Source organism: Puma concolor, chromosome E3 (assembly GCF_028749965.1).
Source record: "Puma concolor isolate L17-30 chromosome E3, mPumCon1.1.hap2, whole genome shotgun sequence".
Taxonomy (NCBI): domain Eukaryota; kingdom Metazoa; phylum Chordata; class Mammalia; order Carnivora; family Felidae; genus Puma; species Puma concolor.
The window spans coordinates 25,837,690-25,847,887 of NC_141682.1; positions in this window are offsets into that span (position 1 = coordinate 25,837,690).

A 10,198-nucleotide genomic window follows, 5' to 3' on the forward strand; every position below is an offset into this window, starting at 1 on the left:
ACAAACTAGACTTTACATTAAAGGCTGTAACAAGAGGTGAAGAAGGGCATTATATAATAATTACACAGTCTATCCATCAGGAAGAGCTAACAATTATAAATGTCTATGCACTGAATATGGGAGCCCCCAAATATATAAAACAATTCATCACAAACATAGCAACCTTATTGATAAGAATGTGGTATTTGCAGAGAACTTTAATACTCCACTTATGGCAAGGGATAGATCATCTAGACACAGGATCAATAAAGAAACAAGGCCCTGCATCTTTTGGGATGAGCACTGGGTGTTGTATGGAAACCAACTTGACAATAAATTTCATATATTAAAAAAAAAAAAGAAACAAGTTCCCTGAATGATACATTGGATCAGATAGATTTCACAGATATATTTAAACTCTGCATCCCAAAGCAACAAAATATACTTTCTTCTCGAGTGCACATGGAACACTCTCCAAGATAGATCACATACTGAGTCACAAAACAGCCCTTCATAAGTATGAAAGAATTGACATCATACCATGCACACTTTCAGACCACAATGCTATGAAGCTTGAAATCAACCACAGGAAAAAGTCTGGAAAACCTCCAAAACCATGGAGGTTAAAGAACACCCTACTAAAGAATGAGTGGGTCACCCAGGCAATTAGAGAAGAAATTTAAAACTATATGGAAACAAATGAAAATAAAAACACAACAATCCAAATGCTTTGGGATGCAGCAAAGGCAGTCCTGAGAGGAAAATACATTGCAATCCAGGCCTATCTCAAGAAACAAGAAAAATCCCAAATACAAAATCTAAAGCACACCTAAAGGAAATAGAAGCAGAACAGCAAAGACAGCCCAAACCCAGCTGAAGAAGAGAAATAATAAAGATCAGAGCAGAAATAGACAATATAGAATCTAAAAAAACTGTAGAGGAAATCAATGAAACCAAGAGTTGTTTTTTTGAAAAAATAAACACAACTGACAAACCTCTAGCCAGGCTTGTCAAAAAGAAAACAGAGATGACCCAAATAGATAAAATCATGAATGAAAATGGAATTAGTACAACCAATCCCTCAGAGATACAAGCAATTATCAGGGAATACTATGAAAAATTACATGCCAACAAACTGGACAACCTGGAAGAAATGGACAAATTCCTAAGCACCCACATACTTCCAAAACTCAAACAGGAAGAAATAGAAAACTTGAACAGACCCACAACCAGCGAAGAAATTGAATCAGTTATCAAAAATCTCCCAACAAATAAGAGTCCAGGACCAGATGGCTTCCCTGGGGAATTCTACCAGACATTTAAAGGAGAGATAATACCTATCCTTCTCAAGCTGTTCCAAAAAATAGAAAGGGAAGGAAAACTTCCAGACTCATTCCATGAGGTCAACATTACTTTGATTCCTAAACCAGACAGAGACCCAGCAAAAAAACAGAACTACAGGCCAATATCCCTGATGATTATGGATGCACAAATTCTCAATAAGATACTTGCAAATCAAATTCAACAGCATATAAAAAGAATTATTCACCATTATATCACCACCCATGATCAAGTGGGATTCATTCCTGGGCTGCAGGGCTGGTTCAACATTCGCAAATCAATCAGTGTGATACATCACATCAATAAAAGAAAAGATAAGAACCATATGATCCTGTCAATCAATGCAGAAAAAGCATTTGACAAAATTCAGCATCATTTCTTAATAAAAACCCTCGAGAAAGTGGGGATAGAAGGAACATACTTAAACATCATAAAAGCCATTTAGGAAAAGCCCACAGCTAATATCATCCTCAATGGGGAAAAACTGAGAGCTTTTTCCCTGAGATCAGGAACACGACAGGGATGTCCACTCTCACCGCTGTTGTTTGACATAGGGTTGGAAGTGCTAGCATCAGCAATCAGACAACAAAAGGAAATCAAAGGCATCAAAATTGGCAAAGATGAAGTCAAGCTTTCACTTTTTGCAGATGACATGATACTATACATGGAAAATCTGATAGACTCCACCAAAAGTCTGCTAGAACTGATACATGAATTCAGCAAAGTCGCAGGATACAAAATCAATGTACAGAAATCAGTTGCATTCTTATACACTAATAATGAAGCAACAGAAAGAGAAATAAAGAAACTGATCCCATTCACAATTGCACCAAGAAACATACAATACCTAGCAAAAAAACCTAACCAAAGATGTAAAAGATCTGTATGCTGAAAACTATAGAAAGCTTATGAAGGAAACTGAAGAAGATATAAAGAAATGGAAAAACATTCCATGCTCATGGATTGGAAGAATAAATACTGTGAAAATGTCATTACTACCCAAAGCTATCTACACATTCAATACAATCCCAATAAAAATTGCACCAGCATTCTTCTCGAAGCTAGAATAAGCAATCCTAAAATTTGTATGGAACCACAAAAGACCCTGAATAGCCAAAGTAATATTGAAGAAGAAGACCAAAGCAGGAGGCATCACAATCCCAGACTTTAGCCTCTACTACAAAGCTGTCATCATCAAGACAGCATGGTATTGGCACAAAAACAGACACATAGACCAATGGAATAGAATAAAAACCCCAGAACTAGACCCACAAAAGTTTGGCCAACTAATCTTTGACAAGACAGGAAAGAATATCCAATGGAAAAAAGACAGTATCTTTAATAAATGGTGCTGGGAGAACTGGACAGCAACATGCAGAAGATTGAAACTAGACCACTTTCTTACACCATTCACAAAAATAAACTCAAAATGGATGAAGGACCTGAATGTGAGACAGGAAACCATCAAAACCCTAGAGGAGAAAGCAGGAAAAGACCTCTCTGACCTCAGCCACAGCAATTTCTTACTTGACACAAATCCAAAGGCATGGGAATTAAAAGCAAAAATGAACTATTGGGACCTCATCAAGATAAAAATCTTCTGCACTGCAAAGGAAACAACCAACAAAACTAAAAGGCAACCAACGGAATGGGAAAAGATATTTGTAAATGACATTGGACAAAGGGCTAGTATCCAAAATCTATAAAGAACTCACCAAACTCCACACCCAAAAAACAAATAATCCAGTGAATGGGCAGAAAGCATGAATAGACACTTCTCTAAAGAAGACATCCAGATGGCCAACAGGCACATGAAAAGATGCTCAATGTCGCTCCTCATCAGGGAAACACAAATCAAAACCATACTCAGATACCACATCACCCCAGTCAGAGTGGCTAAAATGAACAAATCAGGAGACTATAGATGCTGGTGAGCATGTGGAGAAATGGGAACCCTCCTGTACTGTTGGTGGGAATGCAAACTGGTGCAGCCGCTCTGGAAAACAGTGTGGAGGTTCCTCAAAACATTAAAAATAGATCTACCCTATGACCCAGCAATAGCACTGCTAGGAATTTACCCAAGGGATACAGGAGTGCTGATGCATAGGGGCACTTGTACCCCAATGTTTATAGCAGCACTTTCAACAATAGTCAAATGGTGGAAAGAGCCTAAATGTCCATCAACTGATGAATGGATAAAGAAATTGTGGTTTACATACACAATGGAATACTACGTGACAATGAGATAGAATGAAATATGGCCTTTTGTAGCAATGTGTATTAAACTGGAGAGTGGTATCCTAAGTGAAATAAGTCATACAGAAAAAGACAGATACCATATGTTTTCACTCTTATGTGGATCCTGAGAAACTTAACAGAAGACCATGGGGGAGGAGAAGGGGGGAAAAAAAAGTTAGGGAGGGAGCCAAACCATAAGAGACTCTTAAAAACTGAGAATAAACTGAGGGTTGATGGGGGGTGGGAGGGAAGGGAAATTGGATGATGGGCATTGAGGAGGGCACCTGTTTGGATGAGCACTGGGTGTTGTATGGAAACCAATTTGACAATAAATTTCATATTAAAAAAAAAAAAAAAGAACCTTGAAAACATTATCCTCAGTAAAAGAAGCCAAACATAAAAGCCCACACATTACATGACTCTATTCATGTGACATGCCCAGAATTGGCTAATCCATAGAGATAGAAAGGTTAGTGGTTGCCAGGGACTGTAGATAAGAGGGAATAGCAAGTGACAGCTCAGTGAGTATAGAGTTTAAGAATGATAAATAATGTTCTTAAAAAAACAAAAACAAACAAAAATATTCTGGAATTAGGTAGTGGTAATGGCGGCACAACACTGTGAATATAATAAAAGCCACAGAGGTCTAATACTTTAAAATGGTAGAAATGGGGGGCACCTGGGTGACTCAGCAGGATAGGCCTCCAACTCTTGATTTTGGCTCAAGTCATGACCTCAGAGTTCATGGGATCAGCCTAGGTGCTGAAAGTGGGGAGCTTGCTTGGGATTCTCTCTCTCTCCTTCTCTCTGCCCCTCCCCCCACTCTTGGGCATCTCAAAATAAACAAACTTAAAAAAAAAAAACCAGAAAGAAAAACCTTATGAGATAGGTAAGATCATATTCCTACATTATAGCTTAGATTCACAAAGGTCAACTCACTTCCCTAACGTCAAATTAAAACCAAAGCTGGGGCACTTCCCCAAACCTTCCTTCTAATCATTAAGCTACAACCAAAATAAAAAATAAAATAAAAACAGTTAAATTCAAACCTACGTGTCCAATGGGTTTTTGAGTTTGTATTCGTTTTGGGGAGTGCAGATACAGGTTTTCCAGGAGGAGCGCCAACAAGGGGGTGGAACTCCGGAAGAGTCCGGGAGCACCCTCCGCCACAGCCCGGGAACTTGGGGAGAATGACCCCAAGCGGGGAAGACCGGACGGGAGGACCCCAAGGCAGAGAACTGGGACACTCACCACACAGGCATCCAAAGCGCCACACCTGCCCATCTGCCGCCACCTCCCACGCTCAGGTGCACGCGCGAGTTCCGCCTGCGACACGCTGTCGGAACGCCCTACCCAACCGCCCCGCCGCGGGTTTACCGCCCCCGGATCGCTCTGACCTCTCCAAGGCGCGCTACCCGGCGGGCGGGAGGACCCAGAGCGCGCCGCTGGGGCCCCATCACCGCCCACCCGCCAAGCGCCCTCCGGTGGCGGTTCTCCCGCCTGCCGCTCCCCACCGCCCACCCGGCGCCTACAAGCCCAGCCCAACTTCCGACTTCCAGGGTGTGCCTCTGCTTCCTTCTCCTGGCACCTCCCCAACTAGAAAAGGAGGAGGGAAGTGAGATGCTCACCTTGGCTGCAACGTTTAAGGGGAAGCCAGCTGAGTAATCAAGATCAATATTTTTGATTAATTTTTAGTTTTCAAAATAAAAAAAAATCAAATATAAAAGTGCCGTGAGGTGCGAGGGTAATCCTGACCCTGTTTTTATTTAAAACTTTGGTATTTTGTTCATGGTGGATTTTTTTCTTCTTGGTGTTTTAATTTTTTTCAATATTGCACTTAAAATAATTTTTTAAAAATCTTTTAAAAGTAGTGTGTATTTTGAGTTCTGAATATGTCTCTTAAATTTGGCGCTTGAAGTGAGTACCTTAGCCACTGTGTTTGCCTCATCCTAGTGACAGCTCTGCCCTGCCATCACCTTCAGCATGGTAGTGGCAGAAAATCTAGAGAAGTACAAGTGGCCACCTCCTGGGGTGGGGGAGGTGGAAGCTAGCAGAGAACTTCCCAAATTCCAGAAGCAGGTTTGCCTTGCCCCTGGACAAAGCCTCAGGGGAGGACAGGGAATGGGCAGTGACACCAGTGACGTCTTTACCAGTCCCTGCATTGCTACGTTTATTAATATTCTTTCTATTAAGTCATTACTACTAAGAGGACTTTCATTATTTTAATAATAATAAAATAAAAACATCAATAGCACTTAATACTAACATAATACAGTCAAACCTCGGATTGTGAGTAACTTCCTCAAGTGTTCAGCAAGAGGAGCACACATTTCTAATAAATTTTAACTGTACCTGATGCGGAATGTCACGTGATCATAACTGAGCCAATGGTTCTTCTCCCCCTTCCCCCATCTCTGCCACATTGTGGGTGATTGTCTCCCATGCCCGGATGCCCGGTCTCAGGCTGTGGTGTTTGACAGAAATCGGTGATTTTTCAGAACATTGGAAGGTGCCCACAACTGACATTAGTGTATCTTTTGTCCCTTCAAAGCACCTATGGATGGTCCTTTGCCTTTCCACACAAAAGTAAGCTTAGGAATGCTTTGCTTCATTCTAGGTCAGGCTGCCTGCAGACACAGACCCTTTCTTCCGCTGTCTTATTACGAGTTACATTAAATACAGTCTATGACAAGAATTTATTAATACTGTACTGTAGTCAACATCCATTAGCGATAGTGAAACTCATCCTAAACAAAAACCCTCCTCTCTCTTGTCTCCCTCACACCAGCCACGAAGGTTTTTAAAGGTAAGTTCAGGTTAATTTGTTTATTTTTCTTTATATTTTGTATTTTCTTTATTATCTTGTATTATATTACAGTATTGTGATCATCTTATATGAATATTTTGGGGCTGTGGAATGAATCCTCTGAGTTTTCATTATTTCTTCTGGGGGAAACTTGCTTTGATACATAAGTGCTTTGTATTACAAGCATGTTTCTGGAATGAATTATGATCACAAAGGTTTTACTGTACTTATTAAGAATACTCATGAAACACCAACCTGCTAAACACAACAAAATGATTTCATTTATGCCTCTGGGAGACACAAATTCTGGGAGGTTGGTTCTAATATTATCTGATTTTACAATTGAGGAAACAGCATCAAGGTGGTAAAGTCTCTTGTACATCCAGTATGTACAAGTAGTAAAAACCAGGATCCAAATCCAAACTAGCTGATCTCAGAGCCTTTTCTTGGGAATCACTAATGGAGAAGCTCCTAATCCTCTACCTGAGAATGATTTGGTGGTGATTTCATCAAAAAAGGCATTAGAACACCAGTAAAAGCCTTAGAGACAAATTGGGATATTAGGACATCTGTTAACAATGCATCACATTGATGAGTTAAACTAACATTTATGTAGTTGACCCATAAGCATTAGGTTTTTGAAGTACACAGGTCCACTTCAGATTTTTTTTTTTTGTAAATACAGTCCAGCACTGTAAATGTATTTTCTCTTCCTTATGATTTTCTTAATATCATTTTCTTTTCTCCAGCTTACTTTATTGTAAGAATACAGTATATGGTACAACATACAAATTATATGTTAATTGGTATGCTTATGTTATGCTTATGTTATCAGTAAGGCTTTTCTGGTCAATAGTAGTTAAGTTTTGGAGAGGAAAAAGTTATATGTGGATTTTTGACTGTGTGTGAGGGGGTGTGTTGGTGCCCCTAACCCCTATGTTGTTCAAGGGTAGATTGTAATCATTTTCATAAATCCCTAAATGTATATGAAACTCTTAACAACCATTCTGGATGGAAGCTCTTTGTAAACTAGGCATAAAAGGGTGTTTATTTCTATGTCACCCAAAAGCATGCCATATCCCTCACTGTCTCAGCCAACTTCAGTGACACCCTCCCCCCGCCACCCCCCCCCCCCCGGGAACATTTGGGGCAGGGAAGTGTTTACTGAACAACTGGATGGCCTTTCAGTCCACACCTGCAAAACCAGCTTCTAATCTAGATTCTAGATCATGTTCTACAAGTGGACATCAGACTTGTGGAAGTCAGTTGGAATTCAGGACCAACCAGCCTCCCTAAAACCACTATTCCTACCCAGTCTGGGTGGGAGGAAGAAGGCTGCCCTACCCTTCTATGAGCACTTCTTCCAAAGGTGGTCACAGGCTCCTAAGTTCAAACAAGAACTTCCTGTCTGACAAGTCAAATTTTACTAGGGACCTGGGTGATGTTACCCAAACTCATAAAAGGAAGATGACCTTGAGTAATTCACAGACCCTGTCTTTTAAATAGTTACACAGTTATTTTGATGCAAATTAAAAATGATTAAAAAAGAACATTAATCTCCAATCATATGCTAATTTTGCTTCTACTGAAGCTAAAGAAGGTACTATAATTTTTAACAAAATATATTAAGTAAACAACAAAAGAGATGTCAGAAGGTATTAGAGCCTCCACAGAACCTGCCAGTTGGACTCCTGGCATATGTGATCACCTAAGAATCCGCTTCTACCTGCCAGGTTGTATAACTCCTGACCACAGTCAGAGGTATTGCATAACTTCCATTATGAAAAGGTTCTGCAACCTTGGAACCAGTTAGTACCCTGTGTCACTGGCCCCAACAGAATTAATTCAACCAAGATCAATTTTCCCAGTGGTACTTGACTGAAGACCTGAATGATGATACACAAAGCTTTATAAGGAAGATGATTTGAGGCGATTTACAGACTAGTCTTATTCCTACAGGATTTTCTAGAAATGAATACAGGAGCTTTGTATTTTAACCAAGGCTCAGTTATTTAATTAACAATGGAAAGGGAAAAAATCTGCCTCTCCTATTTCATATCTCTTTTAGTTAGTATTTGGTTTTGCTTTTTTTATCCTCAAGAATAACAGAACAACTCCTTATTTTCTTTATACCTCTACATTTTTTAAACTCAATAAATATTACAGAATAATAACAACACAATTTATGGCCCATAAATATTTCTGTATTCCGAGCAGCCCTGGGCATCCATTTCTAAGAATAGTAAACTAAACAAACAAAATTGTGTAATTGAAATCAGCTTTCCCCAACCACCACAGTATCTTCTCGTTTTTTGATGATAGAAGAGGTTCATTTATTATGTGGCTACTCTGTGCTAAATACATAATATACAATTTATTTCATTGATAAATATATTGACATTTCCCCATATACTACCTTTTATTATGATATGACTATTCCCTAAGAAATGCCCTGCACAGCTCACAACCCAAATATCAGGGAAGTAACAACAGAAGCACTCGAGCCCCCTGACCTGTCTCCCAGACTGCACATTTGCTCATCTGTTTCATCCTATACATTGGCACAAGAATCATCTTTTTAAATGGTCAGTTATGGGGCGCCTGGGTGGCGCAGTCGGTTAAGCGTCCGACTTCAGCTCAGGTCACGATCTCGCGGTCCGTGAGTTAGAGCCCCGCGTCAGGCTCTGGGCTGATGGCTCAGAGCCTGGAGCCTGTTTCCGATTCTGTGTCTCCCCCTCTCTCTGCCCCTCCCCCATTCATGCTCTGTCTCTCTCTGTCCCAAAAATAAATAAACGTTAAAAAAAATTTTTTTTTAATGGTCAGTTATTTGGAGCATGTTATTTCTTTCCAAAGAATCGCACTTCTTAGCCTCCTGAGTCCAAGAGGCATTTCCAGTTTTATCTTCTGGTGCTCCTGGACATCAGCCCCCAGCCCCTCCACACTCACACTCCTGTTCCAACCCAACTCTGTCTGGCAGAACACTATTATTCCCAAGGACTAGACAATATTTTTTCCAGCCATGGACTTCACCTGGCCTGAAATGCCCTCTTCCTCTCTTTCTGCCTGTGTAGCTTAATTGTAAGGATTGGAGTTCTGGAGGGGCGCCTGGGTGGCTCAGTCAGTTAAGCGTCTCAGGTCATGATCTCGCAGTTCGTGGGTTTGAGCCCCATATCAGGCTGTGCTGACAGCTCAGAGCCTGGAGTCTGCTTCAGATTTGGTCTCCTGCTCTCTCTGCCCCTCCCCTGCTCACCCTCTGTGTGTGTGTCTCTCTCTCAAAAAATAAATAAACATTAAAAAAAGAAAAAGAAAAAAAAAAAAGGATTAGAGTCCCGGAGACAGACTTCAAAGGCAGATCCCAACTCCTCTGCTGATGTGCTGAGTGACTGTGGACAAAGCCCTTCATCCCTCAGAGCCTCAACTGGAGAGCCCGGCTAAAAACACCTAACTACCATAGAGGTTGTATAATTCAATGAGGTGATGCACCTAAAATGCATGGTGCTTTACCTGGTACATAGTAAAGTTAACACTGTTGTTGTTTTACCATTATTAACTTTATTTTTTGGCTTGATTTATCCCCCCCCCCCTTCATAAAACCTTTATCTAAACAGTCGACATCAAAATAATCTCTTTTCTTTGCATTATCAAAAACGTTTATTTTTCCTATCTCTGATATGGCAGCTACAATTTACCGCCCTGCATTTTGGTTACCTTCCTGTTGCACATATTGTCTTATTTCCTCCTCTCAAGAATAAGCTCCTTGAAGAAAAGGTGCATTCTTAGGCATTTTGGCTCTATGTGTCACTCACTGAGGCCATTATATCTTGTCCTGGGAAC